This window comes from Mycetomoellerius zeteki, unplaced genomic scaffold, assembly GCF_001594055.1.
Source record: "Mycetomoellerius zeteki isolate Tzet28-1 unplaced genomic scaffold, Tzet1.0 scaffold298, whole genome shotgun sequence".
In the NCBI taxonomy this organism is placed as follows: Eukaryota; Metazoa; Arthropoda; class Insecta; order Hymenoptera; family Formicidae; genus Mycetomoellerius; species Mycetomoellerius zeteki.
Window position 1 is genome coordinate 80,575 of NW_017257280.1, and position 17,138 is coordinate 97,712.

The 17,138-nt window shown below is 35.6% G+C and overlaps 1 protein-coding gene across 3 annotated transcripts in view; it reads left to right on the top strand.

Moving 5' to 3' along the window:
- Ntan1 (N-terminal amidohydrolase 1) overlaps positions 1-17,138 on the top strand; it is a 59,340-nt gene that overhangs the window by 30,749 nt on the left and 11,453 nt on the right. The window contains exons 1-2 of one of the 3 annotated variants that reach the window (XM_018450810.1): positions 14,422-14,615; positions 14,859-14,946. The exons of 1 other annotated variant lie outside the window; for it this stretch is intronic. The gene's annotated coding sequence lies outside the window, so the exon portion shown is untranslated. Of the gene's footprint in view, positions 1-14,421; positions 14,616-14,806; positions 14,947-17,138 lie in introns of those variants that run through there. One more of the 3 variants, XM_018450809.1, reaches the window with a different exon arrangement.

Below are 17,138 nucleotides of genomic sequence, written 5' to 3' on the forward strand. Positions count from 1 at the left end.
TGATTTCGATGGTGGGGGGTCCAGGTTAATGGGGGTTCTCTGGTCTTAGATTAAATAGTAATTCTCTGATGGAAAATGAACGAATCAAAATTTTCTGGTTAAATCTACTAGAATTCTAGTTGAGATATAATCAGAATTCTGATTGATATAATTATTCTGGTAAAAATGAGAATTCTAGTATATAGATTTTATATTGTATCAACCAGAATTCCTGTTATCTCAACTAGAATTCTAATAAATTTAACCAGAAAATTCTGATTCATCCATTTTCAACCAGAAATTTTTTTTAGTGTAAAAATGGGCATAAAAGTATAATGAACGTTTTATTGTTTGATCGAGTTGCATTTTTAAATCCGCGCTGGTGCACTCGATGAAGACGTAATAAATAAAATCATATAACAATAACGAGAGAACGTTTAATTTTTAGCAGTCACATATTTTTTCATCGAGATGTAAGGACTCGAAAGCAATTTTACTGAAATTCGGTACTTCATTGCATATATTTAATGTCAATGTTATTTCCCTGACGATAGCGATTAGCGAACACAAATTTACGTTAAAGTCACGTAAATTGATACAAGAAATTATCTTATGATTGTTGCATATTGCGAAGTTGCAGATATAACGGTATACACACACAGTTCAAACATTGATATGTTTGAATAATAATTGATTATTGAGTATCTTGACATTCGCACGCGGCATGAGAGATTACGTCGGAGCAGTTCTTTGTTGAATTCACGGGAAACACGAGTGAAGCTGATAATTTGTATATTAAATTAACTGAGGGAATGTTTTTCTTAGATACGCTTCAGGAAGTTAAATTACATTAAATAAAATAAAATGGATATCAATATTTTTGCTTGAAAGTGGATTAATCATAAAAAAGCAGCATTAATTATAAAAAAATATGTAAGGTTTAGATACAGTCTATGCAAATATCATTTTTTATCACGTTTATTCAAAGGTACATCGATTTATGATTTATGTCTGACAACACAGAATCTTTATATTTCTATTTGAAGCTAATTTGTAATTCTAATATTAAACAGAATTGAATATTAAATAGAAATGAATGGTAGAATATTCTGTTATACACTTTTCTTAAAAAAGTAGTTGAAGAGAGAGAGAGAGAGAGATATCATTACATAAATTATTAATTAGATTATTACTATCAAGCAATATTAAGAGCAACTTGATTATGTACGCGCGTTGTCCAACTGTTTGAGTTCTATTCTAATCTCACCATGCTATATGATATTTTAAAAAAACTTCCTGGGTGTAAGTCAGTGGTCCCTTGGTCCATCGGCTATGGGTAACCTTCACAGTATGCATGGGCCTCGTTTATCGCGAGGCCGTAACTTATGCGTCACCCGTTATCTGGGCGCGCTTATTATGCATGTTATCGTCTCTCCCTTCGACGAGGGGAAAGCCATAAATTTAATAGTCCCCGGTGTACGGAGGAATCTTCCTTCTTCGGCATGAAAATCTGAATCGACCCTCCGAGACTCGATTCCTGACTCTCGTTCTTGTCTCTCGAATGTCATTTAAGCCTATTTGTGTGTGATATAAATTTCTATCAATATTAATTCATATAACACTCATATAATATGATTATATTTCAGAAAAATTCAACTATATGCATTTGATCAGTCAGGAGTTTTTATACGACTCTTTTAATTTCATTTATGGCATTTCATTTTCATTATCTGACAATATTTTCGATTATCGCGAAATATCCTTATTGCCTAGATATATTAATTATTTAATTATCTTGAACAATTTGCTCGCTATCAAAAATCGTTATCGCGTTGAAAATAATTTTTCGCGATAAACGAAGATGTTTCAAACTATACAGTTTGTATGCATGTACGTGCATGTATGTGACGGCTTGTGTGTCGGTAAAACTATAGTTATCATGCTCCATTATTTGTAACAGGGGAGCAGTTCAGCCTGTGTCGGACAGTGGAAAATTTCGCGCCGATCGTGACTCGTATCGCGGAGAGGAAAACAGATAAATTGTTGCGAGCAGTTGCGATGCTGTGTTTTCGCGGAACACGAGGAAGCAAAATAAGAAATCGACCGGGAAATCAAATCGTCCGTCGCGATAACGACGATGCCGGGCGACGAGCCCGACGTCATCGGTCGGACCGTCTTCTTATCATCGACAGAATTCTCAGTTGCTGTGAATGATACGGCAATCGGCAATTTTTCATTGCCTGGACGCACTTCCGGCAATCGCGATTTCCCAACCCTTTGATGTTGTTTTATCTGACACATTTCGTTCTACTTTGATCGAGTAAATTTCAAGATATTTGAATAATTTTATGACGCATATATTATCGTTACATCCTAATTTAGTTTTACAAAGTACTCTAGATTTAATCCTTTTTCCAATCATGAATTTTTTCTTATAATGAATATAGAACTGATACGAATATAGAACTAATTTTACGAGATTACAGATATTGTCTGGGAGATTAGTGATATCAATTTTTAAAAAACTTTTGTATTTGAAAGTAATCTAATTTCAGATCTATTTTGCATTAAGACAAAATCTAATAAAAATTGAATGAAAAACATTCTTACTACTTATTTATTATACCAAGTATTTTTCACCTTTCCCACCCCTATTCTGTAAACAGAATTTTTAATCAATTGAAAGCAATTTTTCCTTGTCGAAACTAACAATGCAAAATTTCCTTGTTATATGGACAATAGAAATCAAAAATTAAAAAATTTTGTAAACTAAACGTCGTTCTTCGTATAACTTTTTACGCTTCACTTTATTGAAAATACTTTGATATTTGAAATACTATAGAGTTATTCAAAGGCGAACGTTAATAAATTAAAAATTAAAAATACATTGAACGAAAAGCTTGTCAATGAGAAGCATTATGATGTATGTAGAATATTCTGTAGCAAGATAGCAGCAAGAACGAGACTGTCTTTTTGCAAGTCACGTATTGCATGTCATAAATCGATGCTAAGTGACCAATAAAACTGTGGCGGCCGTACCGATTAACCGGCATCGCCCACATGCACTAGTAATGGACACGTGCGTTTTTCTAATTACCTGTACTGAAATCGCTCTAATCGCTCGCCGTCAATCCGAACTCACTTGATGCCTTCTCGCCGTCTTTCTTCGTCTGAGTGGCAAAGGCGATTTACCACGTGAATTAAACTAATAACGTAAACGGCCTTGAGTCACGCCTTCTCTCTGCAAGTGCAAGGTTCTCCCTGCAAAATTTGATTTTTTCAGTCTGAACTATTAATATTCTTAATATTCTTTACATCGTTCGTGTAAATCCTTTATCACGATCTTATGGATGTAAAAAGATACAGAAAGTCTCTCCAATTCAAGTTGTCACATTTATTTTTTTTCAAAGGCAGAGATTAGGAATTGAGAAATATTATGTCACGAATAATTAGCTGCACAATGAGTGATCAGAAAGCGTTAGAAAATATTTTAGTACAGAAACACCGCGCGATTTTATAATTGGTGATTTTATAATCCACATTTTTCAGTACGGGTCTCCGCAGAAAAGTCTTTCCATCACGGGGAAGAACGAGCAGGAGATCGATAAATGATGAGGAGAGACAGGGGCCCATTGATACTGAAACGTGTGTCCACCGACGAAAAAGAAAGTTTGTCGGGCTGATGCCAGGTCGAACGGATAAAGGCATTATTGTCGATTGTCCTTTCACAGTAAATCGACGCAGTTATTCCACAGAATAAAAACGCAACGAGCGATTTCTGTTAACTGGCGAATGAACGATACCAGATTTCGCCAGTTATTTCACCGTCGTGTGCGAGTAAATTTATTAATTTATGCAATACATGTACAAATATAATGTGATAGATGATCTTCACTTTTTGGATAACGATCTCTAAATGACGACGATCGGGTCGTGGCGACCATACGTCGTGGTCCTGCACACGCGCGCTTAGTGATTAATTAACCGGTTTAATTAAACGTCTAATTACCACTAGATACGGATCTCCATCGGGATAATCAGGCATGAGGACCGCGACCGCGAGACGACGTGTACGTATTATATACGGCATAGTGATGCCCGATACCGGGCTCTCGGTTACATCCATCCGTGGCTATATCCTCGTGTTTCGAGACACTGGAGAAGACGCCATTTTAACGCGTATTAGAGTTTCCACAATGTCCTCGTGAGCGGCCATCATTCACACTCTAATGAACGTGAAATCTCCGAAGCACTACCTCGCCTATAAGAAAAGAACGTCTAAATTGAAGCGATTTTTAAGCCTTTTAAGACAATCTTTTTTTCAGTGTATGATTTATTAATGTACACACATGTAGGCTACAACACGCACGAAATAATATACAAATGCTATACTGTTAGGTATCAAAGGAGTAACAGTAATTCAATCCCTTGAGCTAAATAACATTTATTTTTAACCATGTGTGTCAAAAACATAAATCAATAATTTTTCTAAGGTTAGTTTTAAATTTTACTCACTCTTAAAAATTGACAATTGAGCCACTTTTTTTCAATGCTGGTTCAGTTGTCATTATTTTGCATTAAATTTCATTTCAAAGATTTTAGAGTGAACGTATGCATTAGTATAATAAATAATAAACTAATTTCAGCCAAATTTAATACATTTTCTTGAATTAAATTTTTTAACTCCATTGTTTTATAATAATTAAATTGATATATTGAGTAGAAGCAGTGGCTGGCAACCTATAGAAATGATTAAAAATAATTCAAATTGGGTATAATTTGATTATGAAATTAACAGTGTAGAACTTTTGATTTTAATTTTGACCAAAGGGAAATGATAATGCCGATGAGAGCCGACACAGATCGTGTATAATAAAAAAAACGTATGTATTAATAACAGGATTGGTAAAAAACATGTTTTTTAAACATGTTTTAAACAGTTTAAAATATGCTAAATTGATGTTTTTAATATGTTTTTTTTTATAGTACTGCTTAAAGCATATTTGAAGCATTAAAAACATATTTAAGAAGAAACACAGTATGTTTTATTCTTAAAAAAAAAAAACATTAATCTTTACCAACCCTGATTAATAACTATGAACAAACGTTTTGAGTATTGGGTCATCTTCAGTGTATGAGTAACAATTATCAAAGTTCAAGAAAACTTTCAGTTACGGAATGATAGAAAGTATGATAAACTGTCGTTGAATCATCGTTAAGCTGTTGTCCAGAAATAAAAAACTTTAAATACCGTTTGTCGTATTTTGTCGAATACTCAAACCAGATTTGATAATTTAACTAAAGTATCAATATTGAGAAATGGAACATAGTCAAAATATTAAAATTAAAATAAATTATCATTATATGGATTTGTTATTCATACACTGATGAAGGTGACCCAAAACTAAAGATCGAAACGTCTGTTCTTAGTGATTTTAATACATATATGTTTTTATTACACACGATCATCTGTGTCGGCTCTCATCGGCATCATCATTTCCCTTTGATTTAATCTTGGAGCCTTTTCTTAATTTCATTATTGTTTAATTTGACGATAGATTAAAAGAAAATCCCAACATTCTTTATGACAGCTGCCTAAAATCCAAGCGTGTGCTTAAGGCATTTGTAAGTCTCGCATTCTTTGTTGATCAATAGAACACAGCATCCAGAAAAGATGCTCGTGATTCTCACAGCCCGACTATTCTCGCGATACGAACTCTATCTTCGAGGCCGCTGGCGGAATTGTCGGCCATTAGAATACCGACATTGCGTGGAAAGAAAGTGACTTGCGAGGTATCCGTTTAATAGCTCTTTTGCACGCTTAAATAAATAACTACACCACGATCACGCAGAATGTAATTATCCCCGTGTACGTGCACGAATGATGCGTGCCGTGCGTGCATGCGTGCGCGTATACGCGCCTAGAGTGCATTTTGCGAATAATCGTCACTGCAAAAGAGTTGTAGAGCGAGGAAAAAAAGGATAAGAGAACCTTTCGATATGCCCAGATCTGCAAAATTGCGATCTGGAAAGAATGTAGATAAATTGGCGTTTGTTCACTGTCAGTCACAGATCCACTACTCGCATTTACGCCTCTCGCATGTATCTTCCTCATACCGATGCATAAGATGTGTTGCACACGTCGGCAGATCAATAGAGTTTTATGCCCGTTTCCAATGTAGATTTAATCTCGGCTTAATTTATTCGTCATATTTTGTCTGAAATAGAAAAAAATGAAGAGTAAGTCCAATCGAGATTAAAATTATTATTCTATAATTGGTATAGAAATGAGTATTAAATTTGCAAAGATAATCTATCAGATTTAAATGGATCATCCAAAATTGAAAACTAATAACTATGATGCTCATTTTCACCGATACAGATTAACTTTAATCTCGCTTCAACTTACTCTTTATCATATTTTAATTTTCTTAGAACTAGAAAAAGAAGAATTAATTGAACCGAGATTAAACTTAAACTACTTGTATATTGGTAGAAACGAGCCCAAGTGTTACGAGTTATATAAGGATTAATGTCCATTTCTATCAATGTAGATTAACTTATTATAAATCATAGTTTAACTTACTTTTTATCTTTTTCTAGTTATAAGAATTAGAAAAGGATAAAGAGTTAGACAAAGAATAAAGTTAATCTACTTAGAAATGGACACAAGTATGCACAGAGTTCGTAAAACCAAGACGCTAAAAATAAACGGGAAGCATTAAGGATTAAACGAAATCGAAAGGCGAAAAAACGAAAGTTTGCTCGGATATATCGGTTCTCCACCGTCCGCTGATCGATCCATGCAAAAGCATTATGAATTACCGGTGGTACGCTAACTTACCCCCGCGGACTCTTCCCATTTCCTCCCCCCCTTTGCTTTCGATAACGTTGCATTATGAAATAGCGTGCCACAAAGTTGTGCGGTGCTGCACCGCCATTACCGCTAATTCCTTAAGTGAGCGATGCCTCGCTCGATCGAGGCTTTTTCGTTGATCCTTTTGGAGAGTCTCCGTTCTCTCAAAGAGCCAGCCTCGTGAACGCTGATACGCGGTTATTAAAGGTCGATCTACTCCCGGCTCATCGATCTCCTCCGCCCTCTCCTCCTACTTTCCGAGACGCCCGTCGCTGCCGATTTATTCGAATTCCATCCTGGTTTTAATTATCTCGCTTTTCTTGCTCTCGAAAGGATACTCTCAGTCAGTCGCAATTAATCCACGCAAATGTACCACTTTGGTTCTCTCGCCGCGATTTATTTCTCACCGTGACTCTCCACCTTCATTTCCGTCGATTTAATTGGCTTCAACTTCTTCGTTTCTTTTAATTGCGACATATTTCTGCGGGCAGAAATATCGACATAACTTCGATTGATAAACGGAATTGGATTTTTATTTTCTATCGAACGGGCCGTAATTGCAAGAGAACGAAAAGTCATCTTTGATTTAGAAACGTCAAGATCTCTTCGTGCGACTGTCTTTTTTTTATTATACGTGTAGTTTGTTAAAGAGAAATAATGTTAATTTCTTTCTCTCTCTAAATTCTTTGGAATGAATCTCACTTCAAAAGAATGAAATCTTCAAAGAAGTGAGATTTCATCTAAAGAAATTTAAAGAGTTCGGCATAGCTTTTCTGCAAATTGAAGTTATATTTCCCTTTTTCGATTCTGGCGGGAATGTCATGAAGAAATCTTGAGGATTTTTGGGATTTTCTCGGTGACTGGTATTGAATACGCGGAGTCCTATCTATCCCGGACCTCGCCGCCACGGCCTCTTAGAAAGACTAATAATTAAGGTAATGGCTACTTTTCAAGTGGATTTCCGTGTGGCTCGATCTGAACGGCCTCCTCCCGGTCGGCCGATTATGGTCACGAAGGGCCCCACTATTTTGCTCTCAGACCCCTTTCTGTCCTCTCTTTATCTTCTTTGTATCCCGAACAGGAATAGGCTTTCTCTCTGACTCCTCTGTCCACCCCCCCCCCCTCAATAATTGCATATACTCATCGCTGATTTTCGATCGATCAATATCGCCGTAATTCCATCCACCCTTTTGTCGCGACGGCGATTTTAAGTCATGATTAGATTCGACGTGGATGAAATAGTCTGATTTTAAGTGAAAAAAACCAACATTTGTACACAGAAAAAAAGATTTTCTCTGCCGCAACTAATCTTAGTTTGTTATAATATATTTGCTGCTGTAACTACAAATTTATAAACTACAGCGAAATTTGCTGTTGCTGCTATAATATTATATATGTAGATATCACAGCTAAGACATCAGCTATAGTACCTATATTTTAGCTGTCCTTATTTTACACCTGCCATTTAGTTACCACATGCAGTTTTTAGTTACGACAGCAATACTTTTTTTCCGTGTAGGAGTGTTGAATATCAGTGAACTTATTTTTAATTGGAACAACCGGCTCTAAGAGACGAAAATATTTTATCTTACGATTAAAAACAGTATCGAAGCAGTACAAAGAAAAAAATGTAAATTCCATTTAAATGCTAATTACTGTTTAAATATCATTTACTATTTAAATGTCAATTAAAGAACATTAGTTACCTATGGCATTTCTCTCTAAGTTATTTACGATGGAAACGGACGATTTTGCAACATTTTAGCAATTTATTATAGATAAATGATTGAGAGACCGAATTACAACGTGAAAGATTATAAATTGTTTTCGAATACTCGCGAAGTCAGATAAATTCGTTTTCCAACTAAGAGTGATTGCTGTTTGTGTATATCTCAGAGACACGATAAAATTCTCCGGCTGAATGAGAAGAACGAAATTTGATAATTCGCGTTTTGATCAACGTATTGCAAGCTCGCCGCGACATTGGTGTTTTCTTACGCGACTTTTTTTAACAGCAAAGTTGATCTATCGAACCGGATAATCGTCGAAACCAGTGAGTAGTCTTAACTGTATATCCCAATCTCCTATAAGCTTCCCGGTGCTTATCTCTGTTCTAGATACTCGTGAGAAGACATTTAGGCCTGACGCTATCTCAATGACTTTGTTTTCTCAGTTTTGTATCGTCCTTGTTTACACGCTTATGTTGTATTATCTTCCGATGGTGCGAAATAAAAACTTTGGCATTAAATCAGTTGAGACGTTCAAAATAATCGCTGTCATTGGAGCACATTACAATTTAGGATTTGATTTACTGTTTTTTTGCGAGTGTTATTTTTGGATTCTTACTTTCGGAACGATTAGTTATTCGCGAATTAATAGTAATCAACAGTAGAAAATTAAAAAACGTGATTTATGAAGAAGAAAATAGTTAAATTTTACAATTTTAACAATTTTTTTCTCGTGACTCAATTTTAACACAAACAGAGAGGGGAAATATATTTCTATGAAAATTTTTCTTGCTATTTTTTATATTCTATAATAAAACACATGACCGAAAATAATAAATTTGGGAGACATTTATAAATAAAAAACAATAAAGTACGTAAAAATGCCAAATAAAAATATGTACAATAATATTCGGGCTCAATTTTTTCATGTTTAAAGAAATAAAGAAGTAAGAATCAGATAATTTCAAAAACAAATGTCTTATTGCATAAAACGATGCATCTCGACGACACTAATCACATGAAATCTAGCCTCATATATCGAAATCGAATGTTTAGAAGATGACGGAAGAAAGAAGACCTCGACGACGAGCAAGACGAGGACAAGGCGACCGGCATGGTCGGCAATCTGGTACAATGGATTTTGAAGAGTATAATTTTCGTCGGCACACAACAATGGCCATGCCTACCTACCTACCTACCGCGCTGTATAATCTCATCGTCCGCGCGCACGCGGTTCTAATTCTTCTTTTCCGCGCATCATGGGAATCCTTGCTCTCGCGACTCGGCAGAATATCCGACGTCTTTCGCCCTCGTCGCGATCGAATGATCGCGTTTTTCTCAATTTAAGGAGGTTTTAACGAGTAGCGAGAGAGAAATCTTGTTCCTTTAATCGTCACTCTCGAGCTACGCGTAAAACATTGAAGTCTAAAGGTGACCCTACACAGTCGATAATACTGATCAGTAATATTGAATCAGTAATACTGACAGTACGCATCAATATTTTTAGTATTTTTACAACCTTACACGATCAGTATAATTAACAATATAATTTCACTTTAGTTTTACATACAATATCTATTGTATTGTGACATACTGTGACATGGATCCTAATAAAGCGATATTGATGCTCGAGAATCAAAATCCAGATAATCGTCAGTGTTCTACGTTAATATTAACCACACAGGATCAATAATATTGTCAATACTTGTTAACATTAACGCTATTATTGTTCACGTAGGGTCACCTTAATGGTACCAAACGCATTTTCTTTTCCAAAATAATCAGGGTTGTGAATAACTGTAATTATAATACGCGATAAAGATTGATTGTCTTTGGATAATGCTGATCTAATAGAAAAGGATTGTTTAATATTAAAAATTTTTCCTGATATATCTTTGCGTCAGCAGTAAATATACTCTCTAAATTTGAATCAGTGGATAGTCACTAATTATCCAGTGGCATACTTGGTACTGATAATCAATGAAGTTCAACTAAAAAAGGAAGAATGTGTGAGCATTATATAACTAAAATACTGATGTTTGCATGTTAATTTCAATCTTCCAATACCATATTCATTGAACTTAAACAAGATTAGTTAGATCACATAATAAATATCAGCTAGGTTAGGGATCTCACATTTCATTCACTGATTACCAGTGGCATACTTGGCACTGATATCAGTGATTATCCATTGATTCAGATTTAGAGAGTATATTTTTTATCTTTGTTGCACTTTCCTTAATAAATATTATTATATAACATAAACATATATGTATAATTGCACGTGTAGCAAGTATTGATACATTCTAAAAAATATCGGTGTGGATTTAACATCCCTGGTGCCATTTTCGAACTTCTGATGGTGTTTATTTCAACATCATGGTGTAGATTTAAAATCCATGGTGTTAAATCCACATTATGTTGGTGTTAATATTAGCACCGATACAGTGAACATTATATAAACACCACTATTTTTTAGAGTGTATATCTAACTTTAAATAACAGTATTCACCCAGAGAAAGGTTTCTTCGATTCAAAGAAATGTTTCTATACGGTTAAAGAAAAAATTTGTTTGATTTGAACATAATTTTTTAAAATCAAATAAATTTTTTATTTAAAAAAATTATTTTCCAAGAAATGATGTTCAAATCAAAGAAATTTTTTCTTTAACCATATAGCAAAGAAACATTTCTTTGAATGAAAGAAACCTTTCTCTGGGTGTTATATTAGGATATTAATTTGGTTCATTCAATGAAATTCATGTAATTTTATTAAATGTTCAACCTTCTACGCACACTTTTTATACGCACATTCTTTATCATTGAAGTAGATACCATAAATTAAAACAGATTCGTTGTATAATTATTTTCAAAACTGGAAATATCTCGAGAAAGATGATTAAATAGATTTGCCTGTTGCTCGCTTTTCGAATTGGCTCTGGTACATCCAAGCTTCAAACGCGATAAATTCAGTTCGCGCGGAAAAGTATGGCCGGCATTAATCAGCGACGGCGAGTACCGAGTGTTAAAAGCCGTCCGAGAGGGTTAATACCTCCGTCCCTTTCTCGCGACCAAAGAAATACTACTCGATATTGCGTGGCGAGGCGAGGCGAGGCGCGGCGAGACGGCACAGGGTGAGAGCGCGCGGTCCTCTTGATCGTCGATCAAATCGATCCTCGCCGTAAATCGTCCGGGATCGATCCGGGGAACGAGGGGGCGTGCCGGCGAAAGAGTTGCTCCGCTTCTTCGTCCGGTATCGCACGGGCACCGTGATTCGTTCCGGCGAGGATCGCGGAAGATCCGCGCCCAAGATCGCTCCTTAATCTGATGTAAAGGTACTTCTTTCCCGAGACCCGCCCGTCGGTCTGTCGATCCATCCGTATAAGATCTCGTCGATAATGTTTCCTACGCGCCTAATCCCACCGTGTCGAGATGGTATCTCGTCCCCGAGGTCACCCTCTCTTTGCAGCTTGCAACTCCCTCGAGGGTGGCTGATGTCTCAGGGTGGAGATCCCGATCCTTCGATCAGCCGCGATTACACTCGGAAGGCTGTCGTTCACACTGTCACGACACTCATTTGTACGAGGACTCGTTGATATGCTCCTCACGTGGCAGCCGGTCTTTCAAAGAGTGAATCCTTTTAACCTCTTGATGCATATTTAAAACGTATCTGGATAAGGTAAACTTTTATTTTAAAATAGTCTTGTATTTTTATGGCGTCACTGAAATTTTTACGTTTACGGATTCATATAGACTGTTTTCTAAGGCCCGATTGTATCAACGTTACTTTGATTTTAGCAGGGCTTAAAACTCTCTCTGTCTCTGTCTCTCTTTCGCTTTAAAACGAGAAGGCCTAAGTGTTGTTGATGTCACGCTGTATAGAAGGTACATCTCGTATTCCGATGCGATTTTATCGCGCGGCTTGAATCGAACAAATACTGAATAAGTTTAAAAGGAAAAGGAAATTAACATGAACTGAGGTAGACTAATGATTTCAAAGGAGCGATGCTTTCGTTCAGATAGCTAGAAAAGAAAACGTGACTTCGTATATATTTGAATCGATTATTTGAGGAGAGTGCATATGTTAACTTTAGGAATGAATTAATGTAAAGGGAAGAAAGAAAGTACTCTTAATTGCTTTTATATTCAATACAACTGAATTATAATTGAATTATTAATACATTCTTCCTCCTTGATGTTGCGATTAAACAAGTCAAAATTGTGCCGACGTTTAACTAACATTTAACCGAAAATAAAATTAGCATTTCGCGATAATCGTCGAACTAAACTCATCTTTATTCCAAGAATCAACGACACGGAAAAAATCTTTCTGGCTACAGCTAATTCTGATTAGCTGAAATTGCATTAACTATTATAGCTATGAAATTTGCTAATACAAAGGATTTGCTGTTGTAGCTAATATAAGGACGTGATAGCAAAATATGCATGTCTGTTTCAGATCGATTTATTTAGCAACATGAAGTTAGTTGTCATAGTTATCGAATATGTCCGTGTAAAAGAAAATTGTCTCTACCACAGCTAAATATAGTTTACTGAAACTGTACTTGTTATCAAATTATCTGTTACAGAAAACGTTTGCTGCAATACATCGACATGATAGCAAAATGCTTGTCTGTTACAATGATAATATTTAGGCCTCACAACTAATGGAAATTAGACCTCGCAGATATGACGTTAGGTGTCCATATAATACTACTGAATTTAGCTGCCATACCTAATTTTTAGCTGTGGCAGCTAATCTTTTTTTTCCGTGGAAGATTAGAGTTAGTTAATCGAAATTATTTTCTTTTAAAATCTTCCGAAATTTTAGCTACGATACAAAAAAAAATAATCACAAAGATAACGAGCTAAGATTAGAATTAAACGACGCTAGTAAAATCCACTTCAAGCTCTCAATCAGAAAATGATTTTCTTTTTTTATACAGACCACAAGTTTTGTTTGAAACTTTTATTCTATATATCACTAGGCGAAGTATTTATATTTCTTTTTATTCTTATTCTATGCGCGATCTATGATCCAGATTGAGTCTGCAGCTGCTTATTCAGGTCTTTCAGGTATCTCTCGCTTCTTCATTGTAAAAAAATATACGCAAGGTGACCTCTCTCCATATATCTACATATATTCAGATGCTATCGTTCGCTTCTCCACTCGGTCGCTTTTTCACAAGAAGAAAAGATTTTCAATACGCATCCCTCATTATACTCGGAAAACATTCAGTCACGGAACAATTCAAATCTTATTTCATTATTAAGTATTTTCAAGATTTGTATAAATATTATAATTAGCGACTTAAATTTGTAGAATCAGTTTAATTCACCAGCTTATGAAGATTTGAATTTTTTATAAAACGCTTTTATTCAATCGTTCTTTATCGAATGTTTTTTGTCTCTCATCTATTATCTTTTTTTGCAAATAAATTAATATTATTATGAATGTGTAATATCACGTAAAACTTTTATCTGTCAAAACTAATGAACAAGTCTTTATGAATTTGACTTGCAGTGATCTATACTTTTTGACTACCCCGTAAACAGGCGAAATACTCCCACGAAATACCGCACCAGTCGACCGACCGCCGATACAAGCAGAAAAAAAAACGGAGTCGAAGCGATTTCGATTCCTAAGCCCTGCCGACAGAGCCAAACATGTTATTTTCTCGTTCGCGGTACCCCGATATCCGATCGACCAGTCGGCCCCGATTGGTCCCTCTTGCATTTTAACCCGTCCCACCACATCCAAGAAGCCATCCAATCACCGCGCCGGCTGATAACAGAGGCCATAATTAACGCGATTTGTTAATGAGCGCCGGGACAGTCGACGACGACTGAATGAAAACTGCGCGGACGAATTTAGTTGCTGCTCGGCTAGATTTTGGATCGGCGATCGCGAGAGATCGACACGAGAGCTTTCTGTTCTGTTTATTCGACATATATTTATAAACCGGAAGTGATTGCGCGTTCGGAATAGGAAATCCGAACAGGAAATCCGAGATTTACGATACGTCATGATCAATTCACAGACAGTGATTGAGTGTAAGTCGCGTTAAAACATGAACCAAATGATTTCTGATTCTTAATTTTGATAGTAGAAGATTAATCTGGCTCGAAATCACATAAATCGGTAGGATCGATGCTTATCGAAATGACAAAGCTCGACAGAAGATACTTGTAAATTGTAAATGATCTCAAGAACAACGCGTGATAAATATTTAGTGGCTTCATCTATCTTAGCTATATCTATATAAGATATATAATCTGATTTATATATCTTTATAGATACTATTCTATCGCGTCTGAGCGCAATAATTTCTCACGGATATATTGGATAGATTCCATTCGAAGAAAATCAACTAAAAAAAATAAGGTAAGCTGCTGCTATACAGTACCTAGAATGAGATATGTAAGTTATTTATGTCGCGATGATAAATTTAATAAATTTCTATATTTATAATAATCTCGGTTCGATGAATTTGTAATCTGTTGTGACCATTTTCGTCTTTTATTTGTAAACCTAATATATTATATATTATTAAGTTTCGACACAATCCATGTGATAATCATGTGATAATAGCACGTACAAACAGCGTGTCGCAATATACGTCTGAATGCGATATCTCATCACGAGAAATTGATATACTAATGTCGCGACATGAAAACTCACGTCTGAGTGGTTTTCCATAAATAATATTCATCAAATAAGTATATCAAATGCTTGTCAAAGGATGTCACGCGATAGCGTAGGTTTCTTGCGAATTATGCGTCAGCATAACCACAGCCTCCACGTGACTGTTCACGATCGAGCTCGTTCATCTCATTATTATACGAACAGCTGCTCGTGATACAACTAATTACACACAAGTTATTTCTCTTGCCACGCACAATAATTACAGAGACGAGAGTACTTCGTAATGTCTCGCGTACTTTTACGTTCGTTTAGCATGCCATTCTTAATTTCGCTAACTACATGTTTAAATACTATAGACATTCCTTTTTCGACGTGATAGTCCATTTCGTGAAAAACATTAGAAAGCTAATTGTCGCATAGTCAAAGTTTACGAAGTACATTCTAAAATAAAAACACCCTTTTGAGATTAAAAAATTTATATAAAATGGTAAATCTTTTTGTTAAGCTTGCAGTAAAAAGAGAAACTATTATCAAGATACTTCTTACTTTGTTAGAAAATTCTACGTTCTTATTTGCTGCCGATTTACAAAGAAATTGTATCATAGCTAAATACAGATTTGAAAATAATTTTGTTGGACCATCAAAATAATTACGTAAAAATTTCAAAACGTGCTCAAGCTATGCTCTTGACATTCTAGCAACCAGCTTGAGCGTCCTAATAATAATTATTTTGATTATCCAACAAAATTATTTTCAAATTTGTATCTAAATTTTCAGATAACCGTTTTTCCTGCGCATATAGCAAAATTCAAGCGTTTTGTTTTAAATGATTTTATAATTTCTTTGTGCTTTTCAAAACATGTCATGGAAAATACGTAGAAGATATAAAATCAGGTTTAATGCTAATGAGGGACTGGAGCTTTGCATAAATCTCCAAAAGTTCTAATTACTCCGTTACTACTCGGCCTGGAATAGATGGAAGATTTTCACGCGGCGTACATCGCTTCTGGAACGAATCGCAACATACAATGTAAAATTGCTCCTAGCGAGCAAGCAACGGAGTGGTATGCATCGCATGTCGCTCGCCGTATAATTAAGCTGCGATATTTCCACCGAATACAAAACATGTAATTATCTCATCTGGATTATAGTACCGTGCTCCCTAATACCGAAATCTACGTACATTGTATGCGGTTCGCGGGTAAGATACCGCTGGGCTAGTCGCTGCAATTTTCTGTTCCTTCGTTTCTAGAGCGCGGCGCGGAGAGAACGTGAGATATAATTACGGATGTTACGGGGACAGCCATTGAAGTTGAGTTAACCGCTAACGTCGCGAATGCAAAGTGCATAAGAAATTATTAGAATTTATTTTATATACGCATGAAACCTATCGCACATTTGTGTTAATTAATCCTTTAATTAATTTTATTTATCTCATTTTTATTTTATTTTCTCATTATACTAGTCTATGTCTGCTCGCAATAATTTATAAAAAATTTTCATATCATTAATAGATTTATTTATCTAGTAATAAAAAACCATTTTCAAACATTCCAGCAACATTACAGTAACGTTACAATGTTGCTGCAATGTTGTTGGAGTGTTTCAGGATGTTTCTTACTTACTTGGGTACAGCGTTTATGATATCGAATTTCAGCAGAAATTTTGCTAAGAATCAGCAGCCTAGCGTTTTTCTTGTATTATAATTAGGCTCGCGCATCAATAGTGACAGAAAATTAAAAATTATTATAGAAAAGAAATACGAGCGGCGCGACTTTTGCCATCGTACGTATATTTCTGCGTGTTCGTAAAAGCAGCTGCACAACACGCGGCTCGGGGGAATCTATTTTAATCCTTGCCACGAATCGTGCCGCACACGAGGACGTTGCGACGAGTTTTTTGCGAAAACCTCATATTTCTCGCGGCATTCC